The sequence below is a fragment of the Amblyomma mixtum genome, chromosome 2 (genome assembly GCF_055824585.1).
Source record: "Amblyomma mixtum isolate Tamu chromosome 2, ASM5582458v1, whole genome shotgun sequence".
Taxonomy (NCBI): Eukaryota; Metazoa; Arthropoda; class Arachnida; order Ixodida; family Ixodidae; genus Amblyomma; species Amblyomma mixtum.
Genome location: NC_143013.1, coordinates 273,796,384 through 273,823,437, shown reverse-complemented (window position 1 = coordinate 273,823,437; position 27,054 = coordinate 273,796,384). Strand labels below are relative to the sequence as shown.

Genomic DNA, 27,054 nt, shown 5'->3' with positions numbered 1-27,054 from the left:
ATCACAACACGGCAAATGGCACTAGACGCAGCGTTTGCGTTAGATTGCCAACCAACCAGTCACAAAGTCATGTCGCCGCGTCTTCTCAAGTCACGTTATTATTTGGCTTGCCATCATGCATCAATAGTTTGCAGCAAAACTTAGGAAATCACCCTTCTTTCTGGGCTGGTGAGTCTTCATTTCTCGTCAATAACTGTTTTAACTGCTACTTCAAATACCATGCCAATTTTCGACGCCAAAATCACGTGTGTTGTTTTCCATATATAAAGGTATCCCAGGTGGCTAAATGTTACCAAGCTTTTAAAAACAAGGAGAGTGCTAGACCAGTGAAGCAAACTCTGTTCTTTTTCGAGTCGCCTGACTTAGCGTTGAGTATTTTTTTGTTTTCTAAACTTTAGTTTTTACTCAAGATTAATTACCTAACTTTTTAATTATTGGCTTCAGGAACAAAATGTCATTACAGATGTTGTAGGACAAACTGCTGACTGAAATGTTTGCTCCAAACTACCGTTACGTAAATTGTGTTTTTACCGGCCTCAAGCCATAACTCGCACAAGAAAAAAGCTTTCACGTGAGAATAATGCCACTTCAACGTCCAGAGGTGCGTCTAAGAGAGCAAAATCCGCTTTTTTCTGGAGTGCTCTCACCAATAAGGCTTTTCGTGCGCACTTCAGCAGAGATGTGAGCGAGCAGCTGTTCAATTGGCAGCTTTCTTTGAAGGCCCATAAATAAAGCTATGCAAATTGTACCGCGATGGAAACAGCACTGCTGGCTTTTTTCGAGACGATCTACAACTTCTGTTGTGACCAATGTTTGAAAAGTTGGCCAATAAGTATTTACCAAAAATTAACTTTGAAGAAGAAAGAAACACCGGACACTAGGCCGCGCGACGCTGAATGATCCTCAGTTGGTTTGGCTGAGCTGGGACACTTCATTTTTTTTAGAAGCTTGGTTACAAGTAGCTGGGACGCCTGGTATATAAAGTATTGCATGCTCCCAGCTGCATTATCAATTTTTTGTATAAAGTTTTGCACGCATTTGAAGCCGAAGTGCGTAACAAGCGCTGATTTTACACATGTACACAGTCATACACATGATACCACTATTTTTTTTTCTCTCATAAGCCAACGGACATGATGGTTAATCTCTCGTCAGAAAATGAACAGAAACAATCATTTAGAGTACGCTTAGGCCAGAGAAATTTGAGCACTCACAATTATAGCATTCCTGTGTCAACATGTGTCTAAATCCATCACAACTGAGTGAACAAGGCCCTCGTCGCCAGGAGACTGAGCGTAACCGCGCTCAGCTGAGGTTATGGTCCTCTGTATTACCGTTTTCTTAATCGAGCAGGTGGAGCGAATAATATCAGAACTACGGCAACAAATTGCACACAGTGTGCAATAGTGTGTGCTGCGTGTGCAAACCCTGAGGACGACGAAGCGCACTAAAATACCCCCGTGACATGCACTCTCGTATGTCAGATTTAAAGCGCACGAAAAACTAGGGAAGCGAGGAAAAAAAATCACACATGAGTTGTGTCCGGGTTGCTCTGAATTGAGAAGTGATCCAAGCAGCAGGCTTTAAAAATGAACTGAACAGAATAAGCGGTCTCAAACTACTGCAGCTTTCGGCAACGCCGCATCGACACTGGCATTCAGGTTGTCTGCGACGGCCCGCAATCAGGAAAACCCGGCGCGTGAGCCCGCGCCTGAGGTTCTGCATTTCAAGTGCTGCTCTCTCGAGAGAGTCGTTGCGGATTCCTAAACCTCGCTGACGAGTGAGTGAATGGCGGCGGCGACGGCGGCGGCAAGATGTTTTGCGGCTTCGGGTGAACGACCACGCAAATGAAAGGAAAAAAAAAATCATCGCGCGTAAATGACTGCACTGCGCCGATTCCGCTCCCGTTCCTTCCGACTCCATTGGAGCATGAACTCGAGTCGCCGTCTCGGCCGCAACGCATTATTTCGCATTTTGGCGTCGCCCGCGCATTCTTATGATCGTGCGCGCTGTTGTGTATGTGCAGTTCAGTAGCTCTTCTTCAAGCAGGACCTCCCGAAAGTTGAGCAGATGCAAATTCGAAACCAGAACGGTTCTTCCTTCCTCTTATTTTTTGGTCACCAGCGCACCGAACACAAAGCTGCCTTTTGGAAGCAGGAGTTTCTGATGCATAAATCACGTCGACGACTGCGGTTGGGCACGAAGTTAAGTATGAAAAACTCCTCTCTCTTCTGAATGACGACTCTGAGAGGGAAGTCGACACTGCGTGCCCATTATTACGCGTGCTTAAGCTCTTCTTGTCAAGCGAGCAGTAAGAAAATTCGCGGCGAAATAAACGATCAACCATCAAGTCAAGGAACGCATATCTGCTATTAAATATAAGCATTCAACTCGAAGCATTGTGACTACTGACGGAAAGAACCCCCTATACTGTTTGTAACTGCCGAGATTTGCTTGAGCTAGAAGCATTGTCATTCGGAGCTGTTGTTTATGAGTGTTGTTTAATTCTTTTGCTCAGTCGAGACAGCTGTTCCTCTCACTTTACTTTCAAGGCATCTAATACCAAGAAAAATGCGAAAGCAAAACACAGATTTCTCGCTGTCAGTTGTCAGGTTTTAGTGATGTAGGTATATACGGGCCTTTTCCGTTCAACCTCTGTGGTTTGACAAGAAAAAGCGAAAAAGCTTAGCATATAGTTGAGCATATAGTTGTTAGGGCGTCAGAGCGGATAAAGAGAGATTTACTGAGTACCTAGATCGTGGGTAGTTCGAAGCAACAAAAATTGGGGGCATACACTTGACTTGGGAGGAGGAGGAGTTTAATTGCTCCCAAAGCACATGGCGACTGTCTAATGTCTTACCCACATAACGGAAATCTGCGAGATCCTGCTGGCGGTTTGTTCCTTGCCACTGGTTCGCTTTTTCACACCGTTTAAGCAATGAAAGACTCTTTGGCTTATAGGAGTTTGCCACGATCGGTACAAAATCGACAGCAGCAGTCCTCCTTAACGGCGCCATTCGGATCAATTGAACGAGGAGCCCCTATTGGCGGCTTACTGAAGTATGACTGTCTGCTTCTCTGTATACCTTAACTCCTTCACCTTGGCGGCACGGCTCATCCTGGAGGCAGAAGTTGTGTTCAGCACTGGAACTTTATATTGCCAGCTTTAATGCTTTCATGCTCGTGATGCACAGCAGGTTGGCACAGCTGTGGCAGAGATGTAATTAATTCCTTAACAACCTGATGCAACTGAAACAGAGAATATCTGAACGGAAGAAGCATTATTCGCTGCGCATTCGGATGCGCGGAACTGGTGAGGGGTGGGACACTGCAAGAACATTCCCTCAAACCGCATTACGGGAACTCTGCAAAAGCAGAACCCGCGCAGACACTTGTTCTTTGTTCGTGACTCTCGCAGAACGAGGCACAGCGGCCGACAGACTCCCTACTTCTCTCGCGAACTTATCATGGGCTTCACCTAAGCGCGCACGCACATTAGGACCTCTTCACGGAAAGCACTGCTAGGGACTAGCCCCGGGGTGAGTAGTTATCATTCGGCCGCTCTGTATCATATACCATACATGTAACCAGGAAATCGATGCGCCGGTGTATACGACTCAATCGGCTGCAGCCGTCAGGTAATTCTGCCCTCACTGCAGCAAGCAAACAGCAGCCGCCTGCGGGCAGACAAGGTCGGGAGTCGGAAAGCATATTTGTCTATTGCAAGATGAAAGTTTGGGATCGCAGTGTAGCAGTCCTGGCTTGGGTGCTACCTAGACAGTATTTTTCTTCTTTGAAGTGAAGTCTTTTGAAGTGAAGTCTTTATTTCATAACAAAGTGTACAAAAAGAAGTACTGGTCAATCTAAGCACATAGTGCTTGTTAGAAGACCAGGCAGCCAGTGTTGCATCCTTAAACTAGGATATAAAGCAATATACATTCACAATATTGACATAACGGGAAAAAATAATAATACAAGGTAAATACAAGTAATACAGTCCTATGCGAACAAAATATAAAAACGATAAAATGTAAAAAAAAAGGTTTCATTTTCTTGTTGCTTGCAGAGGCTTATATACACCCCTCTTTCTTGCCTTTGAGGATGGCATATATAAAGAAGCTCTGCCGATTGGTACCCTTCCTGTTCCAGCTGCACTGATGAAAAAGGAGCCAAACAACCATAGTGGAAATAGTTATCCTCTGTCCCTCTAATGGCCGTTGCAGACGCCCTTGCAGCGCATCAGGTGTTGCCATTGGCTCATTTATAAATCTGTGTTTGCCTTCTGCACGAAGCTCGTACCAACGCCGAGTTCTCAGTCCGCTTCGAGCATGCGATAATGCTTTTCTTTCAGCGAGTCTCATGCGTGTGTAACGTCGACTCCTTGCCACGCGACGCACAGTTTTATGTAGCAAGCATATCTCAAAAAGTAATGAAAGTGGCACCGTGTATTGAAGGCGGGATGGTTTCTTTGTGCAGGCGAGATGTTGGATATTTATAAAGTTCATGTTCCAGAAAACTTTTTACCAAACCTCTTGTGTTCAGCAAGACTACTTGTGTCGTACAGACTGCACCACGAAGGAGGAAAAGAAAAAAGTCAAGGAAGTTTCTTGTATGTCTTCCATTGTGCAGTATTTGTCCTTCCCTAATTTTTCCTGCCCAAAGATCGGTACTGAGGAGCCACCTATGTTTTTCCCCTTGCGTCGTTTGCGTCGTCTGGAAAGAGCATGCTCCTGCAAGATCGCAAAAAAATAGAAAACACAATTAGGCAGTCTTCTAGAAGGCTTTTTTTTCTTTCCAAAATAACATTTGAATGCAATGTGCTACAGTGAATTTGAGTTTGGTAAGGGTAGGTGATCATGAGGATAAGTGGGCGCTGAGACAAGTGATGGCTGTCAGCAGGGCAAGAACAAAGAGTCAAGAAGCGTACAGCACTCAACGAAGAAAAAGAAAGGAGATTACTGCGGTAGAAAGTTTAACGAAAAGGAACCTAAACATAAATTATTCCAGATACAAATATTACTGTCTGTTTCTTCCTATGGCGAGGGGGACGCTTTTTGTATCGCAGAATTTCGAAAAATTTACACGTTTTCAATAATCCGCCTTTTTTTACAACCTGTGGCGCCCTGTGCAGATTGCGCGGAAATTTGTCTGCTACCAAGAAAATGGTAGGAAAGAAACGCCCATGTGTGACGCAGAAGCCAATGCGCCGGCAAAGTGGAATGAATGTGTGTGCTTGACTGCTGCCGCCATCTATCGCTAGCGCCTGTCGCTAACATGAACTATAACCACGGAATAGAAGCTCATGGTTTGTTGACAACCAGAAGTGCTCAAGGAGTTGAGACGTGCAGGCGGAAAGCGGCCGCGTGAAAGAGGCTGATTCGCGCTATAGTCAAAGGCACAAGTGTATTAACATGACGAGCATAAAACATCATGCGGAAGCTCTTCAATGAAGATTGCTGCTAGCACAAATGCCTGTCCGCAAAGTAAATGCCAAGAAGGGCTTTTGCTGCAAAGTGAAAAGGGCAGTTATATCTTACCTTTAGTGAGAAGTGCTATGTTTTGTATATTTCCTACAGGAATTTGCCTTTGCTAAGATAATGTGTTAAATACATGTATTTGCCACGTTAGTTTCAAAGCAAAACTATTGTCTTCGTTACGTCCTTTATTTCGCTCAGAAGCGCTCCCCAACACAGAGGCTCCGTTGTGACGGCGTGTCTGCGCACTCTGAAGTTCTTGTCTGCCTTGTAATCCTTTTCATGCCTGCTTTCCGTCGATCTCTTTCTGGCTGTTAAAAAATTGCTTTCCCGCCATGTTTCCTCAAGCAAGTGTCTTGCCCCGGCAACAAACCGAAGCAACTTAGCGAGAAGATTTGATCTGTCCTCCATCGGTACGACCATTTCTGTTGTGAGCAACGTCGGCTGCACTAATCTTATAAACGATGGCGAACACGGCGCGGTTAGTGCTCGATCGATGCTGCTAACTAGAGCAGCGTAGGATAGTTCGCCCAGTCGCGTGCCGCAGAAGTATGTCTTTGTTTATCTTTTCGCTAGCTGTTACCTCTCGAACGTTCTTGGAAAGGAACTGATCGTTCTCCGCACGCGCTGTTGGGAATACTAGCTCGCGCCTTGGGCACGATATTTTTCCTTCGCTGGCGCACACACACACATCAGTGATGGAGTATGTGGCCTGTGTAAACACAGGCTGCGCCGTAGTACTGTAAGGAAGTGGAATTGTTCGCAAAGCAAACTTGGTATTCGCCAGGGTAGAAACTAAACCACTAATGTTAGGCCGTGGTCTACTGTTTTTTTCTGTGCAAGGCGCTCATGATTTCTACCGCGGAGGGCGAGCGCATCAAGATGGCTGGAGTGAGTTACGCAGTTTTATGCGCTGTGCACCCAGGTATAGGCCTTATGATCGCGCTCAGCGGCTTGCTTTGCGCGAATACTAGTACGCGATGCAGGTCGCCGACCGATGTTTGAGCATTCATAGACTTTTGAGCGGTAAGATTTATTACTAATTATCGTTTCAGAAGTTTCAAAGACTGTCCGTGTTATTGTCTGCTATACTAGCTTTTTTCTTACTCCTTTGCTTCAGTGTTGTTGATTTTGAAACTGCGGAATTTAATTTAACGTCACCAAAGACAAGCTGAAAGGTACAACGCAACCAGCAAGGTGCCTGAGTACTCCAACATACCTTGCTCGTTTTTCATTCCTTTCTAATGCACTGTACGATTTCGGAAACATCGATCTAGAAGTGATCAGATAATCAAAACGCTTTTGTTTTTAATGGAGCAAGGTTTCTCTTGTAATGTTTCTCTGCGGGGACAAGAATCTCTCCGACGCTTGAATGCCAACCAAAGCCTTACCTCTTACTGGTCAGGAGCACAATTCGACACTTACGTATAAAACATTTGCGACGCTTAAGGTTCTGGCTTGGCACGAATATCTCAGAGAGAAGCCAATGGTGGTGATAAAGTTGGCCCCGAAATAATGGCATTCGCCTTCGACTTCACCATGACTGTGTCTTGTTCTCCTCCACCGACCCAGAATGTTGTTCCATTTCCCACGCCTATAGGATATCTGCGTGCACCTGATATGTGGCTGAGGCGATAGCAGAATTATCTAAGACAACAGGAAACGAAGCTGCTCTGTTTGTACCGGCGATAGTTGAAATCTCAATCGGTGCTGAGTGCTGAAGTTTTTTCCCCTCTGAGGAGTGATGGACGAATGTTGCCCATTAGCGGGGTAGCTGTGCAACAGCGTTTCGCTCTAATAAAGGCTGAAATCACGTGTTGTAAGGCGTGGTTCTCAATATTGGTAACCGTTGCAAGGTAGAGCACCTACTAACCTAGATTGCTTGTAGCGCGTCCTAGACACTTCAATCGCATACATCACATTTTGTAAATGTTTACTTTCATATCAGTGTGAATATGTCATAAAAGTACAATCTAAAAGGAAGGTTTCTTCGTGCGATCTTGCTCTAGCGTAAATGATAATGCCGAGGTTGCCAGGTACGAATCTTTTACGCGATCCAAGAAGCGGCCGCAAATTGCTGAGAGAAACTGATGGTTCTTGCACGGATAGTGTTGCTCCAGGCGATTTTCTCGACCAAGACAAGTGACTCTTTAAGTAGGCAAGGCCCATAACTTCCATAATCTTTAACGCATCTCAAGTATTTAACGGTTGATTAGATTTAATAACGTAATTAGCGAATTAAGGATCAAAGTATTACAAAGCGCCCATCACTAACCGCACTGGTTGTAGGTTTACTGTGGAAAGCTATTGTATTTAGCGTCTTCAAATTCTTGGAGTTGGCTACGTCGACCTGCTTGCATGTTCCATCGCGTGGCTATACATATATGCGGGCCATGGCTTTAGTGCCCGGAAAAAAAAATCTAACACGCAAGGCACGAAAGTATGGCTAAGTAAACAAGGAGATAGCTAGAAAGAGGAACTAGTTTTGTCAACAGAAATGTTTCCTTTTCTCGTATTCAGCTTTCGGAAATAACCCTTCAGCTTTTCTTGAGGTTTTTGTTTGCCGCTGCATATAAACACGACGTCTTAGTGCAAAGTCGTGCTCCTAGTTTGTATTTTTATTTCCTAGTTTTGTATCTTTATGCATTAGCAGTGGACTCGAAGAGCCGCCCGAGTTACGACCAGAGCCCATTCCACCGCCCTGCTCCTCTTCCCTAGTCCGCTCTTAGAGCCTGATCCGTCTGCAGTGCAAGCAGGCATGGTCTCAGAGGTAACTGATGCTGCTTGGTGGGAGCGTTGGGGCAGAGGCGTGGTGGTACGTTGTTAATATTGGTATCATAGCCGATGAGCCACGCGCTTCATTGGACCGACTTCTGGACCTAGTTAATTATTCAAAAAGAGACAACTTTCGTCCCGCGTGGATGAGTTGAAAGGTCATTTGAAACTCACCTAATCACGCGGAAGTTGTTCACGCTAATTTGTCTTTTCACCTGCATTGAGTGCTCAGCTCTATATGGGTACGCGATCAAAAGATATTATTTGTGTAATGGGCATAAGGAGATGCCTTCAAGCAAGCACAGGCGCAGGCGTTGAGTCGAACAGATAATTTAATATGGTTCTGAACATTGCCCGGGTAGCCGCTTGGCATTTCCACCCGCACCGAATGACGTCAAGGTGCGCTTGCCCGAATTATTGTGACGTCACCGAACCCAGTGGGTGTTCACAGATCCAACCAGTGCTTGCCGGTGACCCGAACGCCACCAGAAAGTGGTCGCTCAGTTTGGCAGGTCGACTGTTACGTCAAGGTAAACTCCGAAGCTGGAGCCGACCTAGACCGGTACTGTCAGTACCAAATAGCTTGTATTTTATTATTAACTCACCGCATTAGTGTTTTGAGGTGATTTTCACGATCAATAAGCCCGTAGGCCTCTGGCAAGGCAAGGGGTCTGTATCTCTTTACAAATGGAGACTATTAATGAGAGCCTCTAGCGCAATTACTTAATTTAGGACATGTTCTCGAAGACTAGTTGGTGCATTTCGAGTAAAGTTTAAACTGCGCCCGCGCAGTTGTGTTCGTCTCTTTGCCTCGTGTCCTATAGACCCATTTGCGCAGGTAAAATTTACTTGTCTTCCTTTATTGGCGACTGTAATGTGATAACTTCACCTGTGTTTGCTTGATGATCATTAGGACATTTACTGGAGCATTGAATACTGTAACCAAGGAATCATGCAAAAAAAAAAGAATTTGCTAATATTTCTTTTTAAAAACTTTTTCTTGTAACGAAGGTGTCATTTCCCTAATGGCTTCATGATGGCCGTTTTAACTAAATAAATAAGTCTATGCTGGTGTATTGGCGCCTCACAGTGAAACCTACACTGAACCATGCAAATTGATTTCAAGGGATGTTTGGAGCGCACGGCCACTCCATCGCGGGTCGTGCACCGCCTGGACTCACAGCCACTTCCGGGTCCATCTTTCTCAATCTCCGCTCGGCAGAACAGCTGAGGCGTAAGTGGGAAGAACACTTCCGGTTGGTGGCATTCGCCGAACCAATTGCTCCGGGTTCGTACTTGCCAACGTTTATGGCCGGCTGTGACGACTGAGTCCGCTGGGAAAGTTTAGTAACGTGCAGTGGATGCAAGTCCTGGCATCTCTTGTATGCCTTGGACCCTATGCATCTGTAGATATTGTATCCGCACTTTTTGCTCCTTTATGCCGAAGTGCATGCTGCCCGGTTCATATTAAACTTCGGTTTTAATCCAGGCGAACATACGCGGCGAAATATTTCAACCTGCCTCTTTTTCGCATTAATCGTAAAATTCTGCTGCATTCGTGCGATTGTAGCTCTGACATTGAGAAACTCTACAATTGTTTCCGATTATAATATCTTGCAATAATTTGCTAGCATCGCCTGTGGTTGGGTCCTGCCACTACTCGCCATCTGGCCTAAAATTCTGATGAGGTGGACTCAGAATTGGCTCAGGATGGCGCAAGCTGGAATAAAAAGATAAACTTGACTCAATTCACTTCCTTGATGGTGGCTGGCGCCATGCTATTTGTTCGCACCTGCGCATGAGGAGCTAGCCAGCTACCTGCTGCAGCTGTCTGCTGGAACACAGCTTCAGAAGGCGTACACAGCGCGAGTTTTAAGACCATGCACAACTGGACCATCTATTTTTACACTAATGGGCTTTTTTGAGGCTGTCATCTAACCCAGTCGAACGCTGTCAAGATTCTTCGGGCTGTCATGCATACTTTCTTAACAGTTCTCGAAATCGGTGCTTGGAAAATTTGTACTAGTCTGGAGAGGTCACATTAATGATTGATGCTTAGTGTAGAACTGTTAATGCTGCAGCGGGCGTAGGTAATGAGACTTGTCTACTTGATAACTTCACAGTGTAACTCCTTGTCACTGAAGTTTTCTAGGGCTCACTTGATAGACTTTTTTTCATGGCTGCGTATTAGAATGTTGCGATATCATAACATTTGTAGGCGAGTGTGGGCAGCTTTACTGTGTCTGCGAATTGGTTTGCGAATAATTCTCCAGGAAATGTGTGTGTGAATAAACCGCAGAGCAAGTTGCTTATAGAGTTAAATGGGGTATGCAAGATCGCTGAAGTAGCCACTATTTTTGGTGATATTGCATGTTTGTAGGTAACGGTTAGCAGTACAGATCCTAAATGAAGTTTTAAATTTATTCAGCAGCCATACGTTTGTGGCCGTTGACTGCACGATCGCGACCGTACTCATACATGCACGCGCACGCACGCACGCACGCACGCACACACACACACACACACACACACACACACACACACACACACACACACACACACAAACACGCGCGCGCGCGCGCGCGTACACACACACACGAGCGCGCACACGAATACACACACGCAAACACACACACGAACACGCGCGCGCGCACACACAGACACACACACACACACACACACACACAAACACTCGCACGCGCGCACACAAACACACGCGCGTGCGCGCACACGCACACCCCACTGTGGCGAACGCCGCTCGTTCCGAAAGACATACCTGAGAATGCCGCGCAACCAAAGAAATTTAATAGCTTAGAAAACAAGCCCGGAAGCTAAAATTAACAGGCTTCACCGGTGTCTGCAAGAGCGAATCGGCGATTACTGACGGACGAGGCATAGATGCACTCCGAAGTGCCTTCAAGCGCCTTAATAGTTAGACAAGATGCGCGAATTTTAGTTGCGTTAAGTAATTGCAGACGTGACGAAACTGCCCCAGCACCTAATAACGTGACCGGAACTTCAAAAACAAAACGTAAGTGCATTTTCAGCAAAAAAGCAGGCTATCTAAAGCAGTGCACCTCATTACACGCTTCTTTGGGCCTTGATGAAAATAACCTTTCTGGTTAACATCCCTACCTTTCCCCCTCTCTGTATCTAACTATCCATCTATCTCAATTCTTTGGGCCTTATCTTGGCTGCGAGCGAACGACTCGTTTCGAACTTGACATCAATTTTTTCATACACAACTCTACACGAAGGTAGGAGGAACTGTGAATAAATGCATTGTAGATTCACACTTCATTTTCATAAATAACTTATTTGTTTTTCCCTAGCTGAGCATTTGATCAGTCGGTTTGGAAGTTGACAGCTTTGCAGCTTCCTTCACCAGGAACCGGTATGAAAATACACCCTTTATTACCGCACTAGTGACGAATATTTTGATCGCATTGGATTTCAGATTCTTGTTTCGCCGAGAACACGAGTGGGAAGCAGCAGCTGAGGAAAAAAAAATGGTCAGAATAGGCGGCACTTTTAGTGGGAAGCAGCGCTACGCTCGAAGATCAAAAGAAGCAGCCAACGCTAGTATCCGCGTCGGTAAAGAAAAGAATGGTGGTTCCGTCCACTCGACGAGAGCTCTACATAAATAAGATGGGATCTCCATGTGCCCCTGCTTTCTTCCTTCATGGAAACTTCTGACGAGATGCGTGCTCATATTTCACCGCCGTGCGCTGCTGGTGGACGCCATGTAGAGCGCAAGAAATAGTGACCTCCAGAAGAATAAGACGACGCTGAGTTTCGCATGCATTCAATCTGGTCCGATGACAGCCTTGCATTCGATGAATGGCGGGAGAGGATCCCATCTTCGTCTCCGCCCCAGCAGCAGCTGCCGCTGGAAGTGATTTCTCGGCGGAATACATGGAAAGAAGGCGGCTGCTGTTGTCTTGTCCAGAGTAATGTCGAGGCAGCGTGTAGCGCGTCGAGTCCCATGGGGCGCCAAACACCAACTGCCACTGCCACCAAGATCATCACCACGACCACCACCCCAAAAAAAGGAACGCAGATAGGGAGGAAGAGGGAGGGGGAGAGATGTACTTCTCTCATGTGTCGTGTGCTGTCGTCCGGCTCGATGGTGCCTCACTCCCCCAGGGTTGTAAATGGTGCCTTGTACCGTGAGGAAATGGCCGAGTTGCATTGAACGGCATGTCTAAGCTGCCATCGTCGCCCCCAGAACGAGTGTGTGTGTGGCATGCAGAGAGGAAGGAGAACAAGGACGTCCCCATGTGTAGCACGAACCGCTGTTCGTGCTACACATGGCGAACGGTTCCAAACAAGAAAGCAGAGCGCCCCAGAAGAAGAACTACGTCCGCCGTAATTAAAATAAATTTTTATTACACTTATCCAGTTTCCAACCATACTCACTTTTCTTTCTTTCTTTCTTTCTTTCTTTCTTTCTTTCTTTCTTTCTTTCTTTCTTTCTTTCTTTCTTTCTTTCTTTCTTTCTTTCTTTCTTTCTTTCTTTCTTTCTTTCTTTCTTTCTTCTTTCTTTCTTTTCTTTATTTCTTTCTTTCTTTTTCTTTCTTTCTTTCTTTCTTTCCTCCTTTCTTCCTTTCTTTCCTTCTTTCTTTCTTTCTTTCTTTCTTTCCTTCTTCCTTTCTTTCTTTCTCTCTTTCTTCCTTTCTTTTTTCTCTTTCTTTCTTTCCTTCTTCCTTCCTTCCTTCCTTCTTTCCTTCCTTCCTTCCTTTCTCTCTTTCTTTCTTTCTTTCTTTCTTTCTTTATCTCTTCCTTTCTTTCCTTCCCCTTTCCTTCATTCCTTTCTTTCTTTCTCTCTTCTTTTTCTTCCTTCCTTCCTTCCTTCCTTCCTTCCTTCTTTCGTTCTTTCTTTCTCTCTATCTCTCTCTCCTTCTTTCTTTCCTTCTTTCTCTCCTTTTTTTGTTTTTTCTTGCTGTACTGAGGTGCGCAACACTCGACGCATCAATCTCGGCGTCCAGCAGATAAGTTGGGAAGCGCCGTATGTCACGAATCACAGCCATCCGGAAATACTATATGCATTTAGGTACTATATGCATTTAGATACAAGGTTGCTTGCGGATTGGATTGTAAAACATTTATTGCGTCGAGAGCAGGTTGCGGAGGCACGTACTAGATGGCCGCTAGCCCATGGCTAGCGGCGACCTCGTTGGCCCGCTCGATTGCCCGCACTTGGATCTTGGGGTCCGAGCTGACCAGCACGGCCTCCCACCGCTCGGGAGAAGGGAGCTGTATCAACTCCGCCGGAGGCGGATCATCTGCGCAATTCCACAGAATGTGGTCGTAGGTGGCCCTTTCACCACATTTATGGCAGTTTGGATCGTACTGGCCAGGGTACATGAGGGCAAGCAGAGCTGGATTGAGAAGGGAGCGTGTTTGAAGACGGCGCCAGGTGACTTCCCGCGCTTTTGTTAACGACTTGTGGGGAGGGGGATATGCGCGCCTCTCCAGCCTAAAGTGATGGGTGATGTCATGAAATGAGATTAACCCGTCCCTCGTGAAATTCGGGTCGGAGGGCGCGCTCACTGCCCGGTCGACGAAACCTCGGGCTTGCGCGTGAGCCGCCTCGTTCCCCGGATTAGACGAGTGGGCCGGGACCCAGATCAATTCAACTTCTCTAATCGGAAGGCGGGTGTTTTGAAGGATGCGGAGTGAGGTAGATGTGATACGGCCCCTCGCGAAATTGCGAATGGCTGTTTTGGAGTCGCTGAATATAATATCAGCACGCGTGTTCGCTATAGCTAAGGCTATTGCCGCTTCCTCCGCCGTCTCGGAGGAGGTGGTTTCTATCGACGCGGCCGCCAACGGGGCGCCGTTCCCGTTCACCGCGACCACTGCAAACGCTTTTCTCGGGGTTTGTCGGTATTCCGCTGCATCCACGTACGCCACGTTGTCGTGTCGGCTGTATTTGGTGTGTAGTGCGCGAGCCCTCGCTGTTCGTCGACCTTCGTGGTGCGTGGGGTGCATGTTCTTGGGTAGGGGTTTGATCAAAAGAGCTTTCTTGATGTGCGTGGGTAACTGCGTTTTCGAGTCTCACTCTGAGAGCTGTTCGCACATCTTTAGTCTGTATAGGAGGGCCCTTCCCGCGCTCGTACGAGTGAGTCGTCCGAGCTGTGAAACGAGGTGCGCCTCGCACAACTCCGAGAGAGTATTGTGAGCCCCAAGGGCCAGCAACCTCTCCGTGGACGTACTGTGCGGGAGCCCAAGGGCCGCCTTGTAGGCCTGCCGGATTGTAGCTTCGACCTTGTTTCTTTCCGCCAGCTGCAGTTTCAGGTAAGGGAGGGAGTAGACGATCCTGCTCAGCACGAAAGCCTGCACAAGTCGACATAGATCTTTCTCTTTCATGCCTCGTTTTTTGCTGGAGATCCGTCTGATTAGCCGCACAGTCTGATTGACCGTGGCAGTGAGTCTGTTGATTGTTTCGGTGTTTTTGCGATTGTTCTGTATGTACATGCCTAGTATGCGTATGGTTTGGACCTTCTTGACCTGAAGTCCTTGCACATATACATTGAGAGGGGTCGGTGGGGTCAGGTATGCGTTTCTACCGCGTGGTTTGGTTCTAAGAACCAGCAGTTCCGATTTCGAGTGCGAGCATTCAAGACCCGCTCCAGACGCGTAAGTTTCAATTATGTCAACTGCCTGCTGCAGGGTATCCTCAATTTGGCCGTCATTCCCAGTGGTTACCCACAGGGTGATGTCGTCCGCGTATAGAGTGTGCTGCAGCCCCGGCAAGGCGGCAAGTTTGGGGGGTAGTGTAATAAGTGCAAGGTTAAAGAGGAAAGGCGAGAGCACCGAGCCTTGTGGCGTGCCTCGGCTGCCAAGAGGAATGGGCTCCGATTTGAGGCCACCTAACACAAGCTCTGCGGTCCGCTCGGATAGGAATGATCGGACGTAATTGAATCTCCGTTCTCCCGGGTCTATTTCAGAGAGGTTCGTGAGAATGGCCTCGTGCGAAACGTTATCGAAGGCCTTGTTCAGGTCTAGCCCGAGCACTGCCTTCGTCCCAGTTCCGCGTGGAGGGTCGAGCCCCTCCATCTTAAGCTGGATCATCACGTCCTGCGTGGATAAGCTAGCCCTAAAGCCAAACATTGTGGGAGGAAGTAGGTCGCGATCTTCCGCGTAATTTTGCAGTCGGTTAAGGATGACATGCTCCATAAGTTTTCCGATGCAAGACGTGAGGGAGATGGGCCGCAGATTCTCGATCGAGAGTTTCTTTCCCGGTTTGGGGATGAAGGTCACCCGTGCATGCCTCCATTCCTGGGGGATCTCGCCTTCCCTCCAGTAGGTGTTCATTAGGTCTGTCAGAGCCGCGACAGACTTGGGGTCCAGGTTTCTGAGCGTCTTGTTCGACACTCCGTCCGGTCCCGCTGCGGAGGTGGTACGGAGCTGACCCAGAGCAAACCAGACCTCGGCGTCCACTATGTCTGCGTCCAGGGTCTCATTGGGGAGGCCCTCGTATGCAGGTAGGGGGTCCGTATGCGACGTGTTCAGGTAGCGTTTTTGCAGTTCAGCGAGTAGCTCTGTGTCTGTACCCTGATACTGGTGAATTAGTTTCGTGAGGTGGTCTCGTTGTGTGGATTTTGTGTGTGTTGGGTCGAGCAGGTGGCGGAGCAAGAGCCATATCTTTTTGCATCCCATCTTCCCATTCATATTATCACAAATTTGGCCCCATTGTTGTTCTTGTAGTTCTAATGTGTATTTTTCGATTTGGCGCTCGAGTTGCGCAATACGCTTCCGTAAGTTTCTGTTGTGTCTCTGTTTCTTCCAGCGATTCAGCAGGCTGGCGTGCGCTTCCCACATGTGTAGGAGTTTAGAGTCGGTCGTTTGATGCGGCTCCTCTATAGGCGTCTCGACCGTAGTGGTCTTGACATCGTCTTTGAGTGCAGCGATCCACTCCCTTAGGTTGTTGATCTGGCCGGGGGCAGTCTGCTCTCGTAAGCGCCTGAACCTATCCCAGTCGGTAATGCGAGTGCGCATGAGGTGCAGTTTGTGCAGTTTCGTGTCAAATGTCGTGGCTATTATGTAATGGTCGCTTCCCAGCGTGTGTTTCGTGTACGACCAGCGGGCGTCGCGAATGTTTTTGGATAGTGTGAGATCCGGTGAGGTATCTACGCTAACGCTATTTCCGACCCGCGTGTTTTCTTGGGGATCGTTAAGAATTGTGAGGCCCAGGTTTTGGATCGTTTGCCACAGCTTGGTGCCCTTGGGGTTGTTTTTGCGGTAGCCCCAAGCCGAATGTTGGGCGTTAAAGTCGCCTACCACAAGGAGTTGTGTCCTGGCGGCCAGGCGCGTGGCTTTAAGCAGTAGGTCTAGAATTCCTGACCCTTTGTCTTTTGGAGAACTGTATAAGTTCAGAATAAAGAGATTGGCGTCTCCCTTTTTCCTCGCCACTATTTCTAGTAACGAGTATTGTTCGTTACAACTGTCTATAGTGTGTTGTATAGCCGTAATGTTGCGTTGCACAAAGGTAGCGGTAAACGGGGTCGTCGTCATCGTCACTGAGTTTGAGGGTGGAATGAATGATTTATAGCCTGGTAATTTCGCCGGGCCGCTAGCTTCTTGAAGGGCTATCACGTCCGGTTGTCTACCTAGGTTTTGGATGTGAAACTGCAGGTTTCCCCGTTTGTTGCGGAATCCCCTGCAGTTCCATTGCCATACCTCAATTTGTTGGCGAGGGGCCATGGTGGGATATGGGAGGGATGATTACGGGCAAGGTCGCGCCTGGTGGCATAACGTTACGGCTTGCCTCTAAGGCCGCGAGGCGCTCTACTACTTGATGGAAAAAGGCAGCGATGTTTGTACCCAGTTGGGCTACATCCCTCGTAAGATTGTTAACTTTTTCCTCGAGACCGCTAAATTTGTTCTCGAGGGCATTCACTTCGGCTCTTATTTTGTCTGAAGCCTTAGGTTTGATTGTCGGTTGCGGGTTGTCCTCTTGGGAGGCTTCCGCAGCGCGTTTCGATTCGGAGCCCTCGTCTGCAGGAGCCGGCCTTTTGAGGTTAATGCGGCTATCCGTCTCCATCGCATTACTGGTGGAAGGTGTAGCGCTGAGCGCGGGAGAGGGGGGCGTGCGAGATGCGTTCGGCATGGCTGTTGCGGGTGGCTGTAGCGATTTAAACAGCCTTTTCATTTCGGCCATCTCTCGCTGCATTTGCGCAATGGTTTCGTCTCTGGACTGTATTTTAGCTAGGAGCTCCTTCTCGCGAGCGGTGTAGTTATGGGAGGCCGTATCCGGCCAGCTCACCTGCTTTGTCGAGCAGCTTCCACTCCTGCTCCTGCTCGCACTCCTCCGTCTGTCCTTGCTCCCCTGCCTCGAACTGGCACCCTGGCTCGACGACAGTGGTGGGAAGGAGGTGGATCTGTCGCGGGAATTGCTGCCACGACACTGGCTGGACGATCGGTTGCCGGCCTTGTCTCTGGAACGCGACTTGTGTCCGGACTGCTGGTCGCTTTCTTCGCTGGTCGCTTTCTTTTGTTGTTGGTTGTATCGGGGGCGGCGGTCGACGAAGCGATGCTTGCAGTTCCTGCTGCCGGTGTTATGGGCGCCTTTGCACACAATGCACTTTGGCGTGCAGGTGTGTTCTTCCCCCTCGGCTGGGGGAGGGTGTTCTTCGCCGCATCTGCGGCACAGCTGGGTCCTGGGTCTGTAGCAGACGTCTGCCCGATGACCGACTCTTCTGCAGTTGAAACAGGTTTCGACCTGCTCCCTGTACGGGTGCACACGGAAAGGACTCTCCCAATAGTAGATGGTGTCTGGAGCCTTCTTGCCGGCGAAAGTCACCAGGATAGACATTGATTGTCCGAGGCGGCGAGCATCCACCACCGGAATCCCGTGGTTGCGCTTCAGGAATCCCTGTCGGACCTCATCAGGTGTCCCGCCATCGTATGCATAATAACGCCATCGTATGCTTGCGGAGATCCACGGATCACGTATGTCGTAAAGAGAGAGGCTGTCAAAAACTGGATTTTTCCGCTTCAGCTGGTATAAAGATTTCCTTGAACGGCCGCTATCGGCCCAATTTTTTATGGTAAAACATTTACAGGATCACCTTTTTATGGCTCTCGGTCATGAAAAAAATATTGATGAAAAAATAACGAAGATGTGCCAGTTGCGCCCGTAACTGATTTCTATTCTTCTTTCTTTACGCTTTTTTTCTCTCGACGCACAGCCTAACCTCACTTCGACATAATTTCACAGCATCGACACCCGATATGGATCCGAGCTATTACGAACAAATCCGACGCGTTTCCTCCAAGAAAAACTGAAGACGTAAACGAGAGTGGAACCCTGAAAAAAAAAATTGTCAAGGAAACGGTGAGTTCGAGGCACTTTTACCCGTCTCGCGGCTCCGGCTGCTCTCTATTCGCAAGAAGCAAACAAGTCGACATCAAGGAAAGTACATACGGGTTGTCATTTGGAAATGGACTTACCGCGTATTTCTTAATCGCGCTGGGGCCCCTATACTCCGAGTTAAGTAAACTAAAAGTGGAGAGGGAATGCGTGAATGAAGGACGAAGGAGATGGAGAGATGGGAGTTTTGATTGAGGGATACTGGTCTGCTATCATAAGCACTCTGCTCAATCCCGTCGTTGCGAGTTGAGCTGCAGAGGCGGTTATATTCACGGCACGAAGGCACTTGCAGAATATCCCCCACCTTCATATGTGCGCGCTCCTCACTCAACTTTTTTGGCAGCAGGGAGGAAGCGGTGTGACCGTGGACCGCGTTCGATTACGAAAGCACCAACCAATCGGGGTCTGCGTCCTGTTAGCGAAGTGTCAGACCTGCCTTTTTAAGTAGGTTTGACAAATGAAAAATGAAAAAACAAAAGACCTTCGCAAGAAAATGGCGTTCTTCTTTCTTTGTCCGCCTGGAATATAAATTAATTGAGAGAGAGGCAAGCGCTGGGCTGATATGGCGACCATATCAGGCTAAGGAATGCATTGAAGATATGACTAGTTGACACTTGGAGGACTTCAAGCGTGTTTTGAGTGGTCGAGCAAGGGACGGAAAATCTTGAAATTAAAATGAGTGTTCTTCCTCGTGTTCACAGTTCCTAAAACGGAAGCTGTGCATTTTCTAAAGCTGGGATTTAAATCCGATCTACCTCAAGTCGGTAATGTGCTTACAACTGTATTGAAACGTTAAATGACTGCGTCAGAAACTTGAAATCGTAAACTTCAATAACTACGCAAAAACAAAATCTAACATGGAATACGCCCAGCTACACCGAAGATAAGAAGCATTTAGGAGAGAAATCACGTAATTCTTGCAGTGAGATGCAACCTGCTTTGTCAATCGGAGTAAAAGGTAAGGACCAAAGCACGGAGAGAAAAAATAAAGCTACCTTGAAAATTATGTGATTCGTGGGTTGAAATCCCAATGTTAAAATCGCTCGTGGCTAGATTTTAGAGGTGATAAGTATTTTAAAGAAGGTCTGACCCGGACGCGCTATGTACAAATTAAGGTTGTTCGTCATGCAAACCCTTTCTCCGCATTGCTGGAAAAAGTTTCGAGGAGCTGTACGTGAGCAAGCGCAGCCTCACCCTACCGCAACTGAGAGGGAGAGAGAGAAATACGGAAAGGGAGAGGGAAATTCCGTACTACCATAACGCACCTTGTTTGCCGGGCGCATAAAACTAGCCCAGTGTGCTGCCATCGGTAGTCTCGCAGACGTCTTTAATAACGCTGTCACTCACCGCGGTTTTTCGGGGCCGATGGAAGCCAAATCCACAGCCACAGAACCTTGCTTCCGGCGGAAGGTCATGTAACAAAGCTGTCACAGTGCCATTTGGAGAGCACTTCTACGGTGCTCAGACGGATGCTTGCGAGTCGCCGTCTAGAGGTTCATCGTGATGATGATGTCCTCAGGCTTAATGGCACGTACCTAAGAAGGAGGGGGGGGGGGGGGGGGGGGCTCATCGTGGCAGCCACGAGCTAACGCTTTTTCATCGATCTTCATTTTCTCTTCGCAGCCTTTCCTTGTATAAGCTACGCTGCCCGACGTATACCTGACCATTATTACTGCTGTTTCAAGTCCTTGTTCCTGTCCCTGATTGCGAAGACCTTTATGCGAGGAACAAGTTATGAATGACATGATATTTTGGTTGAAATGTGAATATCTAAGCGCCAGTTGAACAAAAAAAAAAAGAAGAGGAATATGAGGGAAGCATCAAGGAGGTGTTAGATCTGTCTGGGCATACGATCGAAGACACATTGGCCATCTGTGGTCCTGCCCACATTTTGGGAAGTTCACGTTTTTGGGCAGTATTAATGTTTCACTTCTGTGCAAAGCTGTGTCTGCGCACGGCTATGTTACAGCAGGCGTGCTCCGTATGCAGTCTCTTTCTTGTGCCCGTTTTTTGCATGTCCAACCTTGTTTATATTTTTTTTTCGTTCTCTGCGGTGAGTCGGACGATCCGCACACGTCTCGCTGCATAATAGATAGGGTCGAGCAAATGGAGAATCAAGAACGGCCAGGAAAAAAAAAAAATTGACGAGGGCGCAAAGAACACAGGAACTATCACCTTCCTTCCTACGCTTCAAGACTGGAGCTTCGCACTGGGGACAGGTGAGGAAGGAACCTCCCGTCCCTCCCGTCCTCCATCGGAGAGTGGCAATGGGTAGGGCCTATTAGTTGCATTAGATTATTTTTAAAAAATCCAGGATGGTCCTCCGCTCTTTTATAAAGTGTTCAATATCTAAACGCCCCAGTTAAGATCGCGTCGTAAACTCACGACCACAGCATGCGTTTTGCATTGGTAATTTAACTTGTTCTCGTGACAGTGGGTTCAATCTTGACCAGCCAAATTGAGCCGTAGCTAGATTTGCTGTAAGTTTCTGTTGCTGTGTTTCCGGTGAAACTGCGCTGATTGCCTTTATCTGGTTTCACTGGGTGCAGTGGAGCACCCAAGCATTACTTGGGCGCCTTACTCCTGTGACACGGCGCTTCTCAATGTCCTTTCCTGCAAAGGCGTTACAATTCACCAAAAAATTTAAAAAAACGTAAAGAAGCTGCAACGCCGCAGCACGGAACGGCACAAAGGTGGAACACATTATAGTATTATCTGTTGTGTGTTAATAGAAATCAAAGTTTTGGAGCTGAAGCATGCTATTTTATTCGTTCGTTGAGGCTAGAAACTTGTTTCTTCTTACTTCTTCTTTAAGCCTGTGATCAGCAGCAGCGTACTTTTTTGGCAGTCTTCACCAACGTGAGCCCTGCTTATTGAGGCTACATTCTAACTGTCCTGATGTCTGTGGGAGAACTATAAGTACCCGGTCAAAAGAAATGTGTAAAATAATTTCTGATCGTTATAAAGTGCTCTTCCGCATTACTAACAGCTGACACAATCTTTCGTGCGCCTTTAGCTATCTAATTCGTTGGCGGTGACATCGCCGCGGCCTTCTTATACCCAATGTCGCACGGGCACTACAAGGGCCGTTGAGAATTAGGCGCTTATGTTCGATGTCGAAACACACACAGCTGCACGACACAGGTGTAGTTCATTTTCCACTAAAGCCTTGGAGGCGAAGGCGCCCGTTTCAGACCTTTAGAGCCCAAAGGAGCCCCCTTCGAAAGCCTGCGATCACAGGGCCATTCAGCGTAGATAGGCAAAAGGAAGAAAGAAAAAACCAACGCGGCTAGCAATATTTTAAAACATCTTAATAAGGAATGAATTTGCTCATCTTTAAGAGGCGAAGCACACAGAGGAGATTAGGCAAAACATGGCAGGCACCACCAAAGGCTGCCAACAGAACTAGCTCCTGTCTCTTTCGTGGGCAACCAGCGATGACGAAGCAACGCTGCACCGCCCCTTTGTCCTCATTGCTTCCTTACGTCTTCCATAAATAAAAAAATGGCCTTGCCTGGTTTTACATTTTGGGCTACAGTTTCTATTTATGCTCAGGTCTTAAGGTCGTAAAAATACTGCACTGACACCGAGTGCGCTTGCTGGTCAAGGCATTAAACAAAACTTGCTGCTTCCAAAAAGCGAAGATTTAGGCAGTTATTTTGAAGAGGAGTGAAGAGTAAGATGATGTAACATTCATGCCTTCGAGAAGTGCCGCGTAATAGCAAAAATAGGCTCCAAAGACTTCTACAGCAAACAAGCGAGATTTATGTCTACAGCAGAAGAAACAAAATGACCTAATTCTCGAAGGCCTTTGAGGTGCCGGAGTCTCTGGGGCGTAAGTGGCAGTTATTTGCAATCAGTGTATTGAATTTTTTTCTCCTCTCCCAGGGAGAAGTGCTCACGGAGTTGTAGAGACAGTTCTAGTTCTGAACAGGCTATTCAAACCTCTTAAAGAGTCTGCAAGTACAAACCTGTCCATCTCAAAGTGAGAACTGCTCAGTTCTCTGATCGAAATTTGTTGGGTACCTAAAGTCTCTATGTGCATAGCACACTCGTCGAAAGCGAAGCAAAGGTTCCTTCGCTCTGTGTCAGAGTCTCTCCAGGAGCCAAGCAAGCGGTTAACAAAATGCGAGACCGTTTGCTAGCACCGTGCTTATGGGACACTTTAGGAGATTAGATTAGATTCTGCAGCCCGACCGAGATCGACCTGACAACGTTTCGTAATCTGTGGCCGTTCCGCGGAAAGGGAGCAGTCGACTAATGCAGGGTTTAGGTTTTCGCCTAACTTTCGAGGCTCTTTGCACTTTAAAAAAGAGAGCGCCTGTGAATTGTGCAGGAAGGGCTCAATTTTGAACTTTCTTGGGAACATCCATTTCTCGGCAACATTCTCGGCATTTCGCAATGCCCAGAAAGAATGCCCTTTTTAATAGATTTTGTTAATGTTTTGTTGTAAGCATCTTGGTATGTTTTTGATTTGTTGACAAGGCCGTAATAAAATAAAAAAAAGAACGCATCTACTCGGGTGTTCTTAGCCTGGTACGTAGCATCGATAAGTTCTGCGCTTTTTCTACTTCTGTCTGTGTTGAAACGCTTATTTACTAAGACATTTTTATGTCGGAGAGTTAGCCCTAGCTTTGACCATAACTGACACTGTATTCGCACACTCAGATACCTCTGTGGGGTTTACTGTGGCTTTTTCTTTGGTTCTGTATATTTTACTGCGTTGCCGTAATGCTTCGCTATTTTTACGACGCTTCTCGAGGCATAACCTTAATGTATCGTCTGGGCGAGATGCCTTGAACTCAAAGTGGTAGACAGAGCCGAGTCGTTGGACTCAGTCAGGGTGGTTCACTTGGGCACTGAACATGCTTAGAAAAATCTGAGCTGCACCAGCGTCCAAGTTTCGCCATTTCAGGATCTGAATATTTTAAGGGGAAGCCTGCAATTGTTCTCTCGCAAGGCTGGCCGTACAACATCTTGGGTTACCGCATTCCAGTGGGTTCATTGAGATAATGGTTTTCTCGTTTTTTTTTTATTGCTGTGAGGCATTATTCGTGGAGAGATTTTGAAATGCCAAGGACTTCATTCTTGAAGCGTCTTTACGGGAACACTCGGGGTGAGGCCTCGTCAGGAAGAATGCCAACAGCTTCTTCCTTTTGTATCATGTCGTGGGAATGTACTGTGCATACAAGTTCATGTCTGATTGATTGATTGATTGATTGATTGATTGATTGATTGATTGATTGATTGATTGATTGATTGATTGATTGATTGAGATCGTCCCTTGTCGAGGCTCGAGGAAACCTTGGTTATCTTACAGAGTCCAAAATATATGCAACAACATGCATAAGGAAATTTGCACTTGTATCGTGGCTAGTATCCACTACTCCACGTCATGAAACACTCCTCCCGTCCGTTTTTTTCTGAAATGTGTTCAGGCAAGGAATGCAACGACTCTGCTGTGCGAGTTGCTCGAGTTTGTCACAAGGATGGTTGTGTTAGTACGCGAGGAAAGCCTCAAACAACGTCTCTATTTCGCTCTGCTATCCAGGCTCAACGGTGCAAAGCGTGGTACTGTTTCCTAGTAGGGCTGTTCGCAATATTACCAAAGGTTGTACCATTGTGTCGAACGTAATATTGCTTCGCTTAAATTTTTAATAACCCGGCCAACTTTCTGGCCCTAGAAAACGTGACATAAGGCGCATATGTGACGTCATTATATGGGCTCCACGTTTTCGTAAATACAGATAATGTCTCCTATACCTTGGGGAGTCGTTGCGATGTGTACTTTACATGAAAACGATAACTCTGGGGTTGCTTCATTTCTACGCTCCATAGACCTTCTTAATTATTCTCACTACCGGATAACTAAATTAAGAAGCGGGAAAGAATGCAGTCGTCAAGCAGCGCGATAATAATCACACGAATTGAGTTAATCGAATCGTACCTGCGAAACTCGCTCCTCCTCCTTTTTTTTTTTTTAACCTACCTATATCCCTTTTTTCTTGAGCTAATTGAAGCATCGCATGGAATCTCTTTCGTTGATTTCTCCCTTGTTAGGACGATATCAGGTTTGTTTGGTTGGAAGATATGCACGAGCTACACAGAAGCATGTACAACAGAAGCGTACTAGCAAAGAAAGAGTTCTAAAAAGTTTTTGAGCAAGTTACTGTCATGAGGTGATTGCTAGTTGCCTTTCGCAAGTAAGCAAAAAAAAAAAAGAAATATATTTTTTTTTTTTTCAATTTGCACATGGCAGCCGCAGTAAAGCACGGTTCAGCAGAAAAGTGAGCGCCTAATGAAAAATCTACCGCACATTGCTCTCAACTTATAATGTGTTAAGAAAAGTTCGGCTAAGCGGCATTTCTACAAAAAAGTCGGCCTGGCATTGGCTTATTTGGAAAGTATATAATTCAAAAAATCTCTCTATAGAATGCAACCTTGACCAACCCTGCAACATTTGTCTGCTCAGATTATACAATGTGTCCCAAAAGGGGCGCGACAGCATCTTCGCGATGTTGATCAAATATGGTAGCGGCATTGCTTCGCACCACCGTCATTCCCAAAAGCAACGACTTCGCAGCGATAACTTCAGCACCGTGCAAACACCCTAATACGGTGGTCACGTGCCAATCGCGTGAGATGTTTTGCAAGATGTTCCAGGTGTGGTCGATAGGTTTGTAAACACTTTTCCTTCGTGGACAATAAACGTTCACCTTTGAAAGCCTAACTCTCTCCATCTTTCACTGGCTCTTTTTGCAGCGTTTGATTGTGTACATCACGTACGAGTTCAGGGTGTTTGTTTTTCACCATCGCCACAATACATCTGTTGTTGCTACTTCAACGGAGTGGTTCCCTTAAAGCGCAGATGCCACGAGAAAAGCCTTTTCTTCTCTTGTTGAAAAAGTCCCAAGAAGAGTTCGACTACGTGACAGAGCTATGCGTCTCTGGCAGCGATCGTGTCCCTCAGCGCAATGAGGAAGGCAGCGTAATGAGGCCAAGGTTTGCCGAGGCGCGGTTTCGTTGCCCTTGCAGCAAAGCCACGTTGCCGACTGCCGCAGCAACTGCTTTTGCGAGAAAAGTCTGCAGAGCACGCGAAATCAATCGTGTGCGAGTTCAAGCGATCGATGAACTTGTCGGAAAATTTGTAGCGCGCTTCTCACAAGGACGGGTCGAGCACTGCGGTGTCTAGCGGCGACGGAGGTCATCGATATGCTCCCCTTAGGACGGCCCTATTGACAAGCTGTCTGGAAGAGCCACGTGACAGCGCGCCACCAAGGCAGTTTTGGCTCTCGCCTGGTGGTGGATGGCGCTCCTGCGATAACCGAGCGCCCCGCAAATGCATTGAGCGGACGGGCAAGGCGCAAGATTCTGGACGCGGTGTACTGGCGCCGCTTCTCTGTGGGAGAGTTAAGCTGAAGGCATGCTGGTCTGTTTGCTCGGATTTTCTTCGTGTCCATTTTCTAATTCATCGTTTTAGGTGCGCTTCTTCAATGGTAGCGCACCGTCTATAAAAGCGAGCAGCAATAAGCGCATTAGTCGGTTTCTCAGCTTCCGTCGTCCGCATTGGTGCAGAGCACAGGCAGATCCACTTTGAGTCTCCTCCCTTCAACACGCGATTCCTTAATCCTGCGGCCCTTGGGTGTGCCTTCAATCAATCAGTCTCTAATTACTGTGCCTTAGTAGATGGGCGGCTCGTGGTAACTTTCAGCTAACGATGAGCCCTCAACATCAGTGACAGTCTCCTGATAAATTTTTGTACGCCCATCGGGCCGAGAACAAATTTGGATGAGAACAAGTAGAACCTTCGTGTTCTTCACCGCACACTGCATATGCGGCCGCGTAGAGAGGAGTACTAGGTTATCAATGCCTCCTGGTGAGCTTGAAATCAGAATATGAAGAGAACGAAAAAGTGGTAACCGAGGAAGCGCTGTGTCGTCCATTTTCTTGTCTTTTGTGCTCGTCTTCGTTCGCGCTGTTTATTCAAGACGAGGAAGATAGCCGCGAAAAACCCATATGTCTGTATGGGAGTTCCTGTAAGAAAAGCACACCCAAGATGAACCGCGCAACAAAAGGCATTCTGTGCTGTATTCCAGTAGGAGAGAGGAAGCAGTGCAAAAACTACAAAGGGGACTTAGGAAGAGAAGACCAGCCACAGCGCGAGAGACGCAGTCTTCTCTTTCGCTTCTGAGCCGTTTTTGGTCTTGAGTGAACGACCAACTACCTTGAAATATGTTACCTAGTTGGCTAATCCAGTGCTAGGTAGCACGGGTTTGCCTCAAGCTTTTACAGACTGTTTGCAGCGGGACGAAAGGCTAGGGGAATGCAAAATCTTCAGTAGCTCTTGGTTATAGACACGTGTCCTGAAATGTTTTTCGTTTAGAACGCAAGGTAAACATGAGCAAAGTAGTAATAGCATCCGAGGGA

At 47.2% G+C, this 27,054-nt stretch overlaps 1 long non-coding RNA gene and 1 pseudogene across 1 annotated transcript in view; one reads left to right on the top strand and one right to left on the bottom strand.

Annotated features, from left to right (window-relative positions):
• LOC149364042 (uncharacterized) overlaps window positions 1–27,054 on the top strand; it is a 403,326-nt gene that overhangs the window by 210,497 nt on the left and 165,775 nt on the right. The window lies entirely within an intron of this gene.
• Window positions 13,344–15,326, bottom strand: LOC149364044 (uncharacterized; annotated as a pseudogene).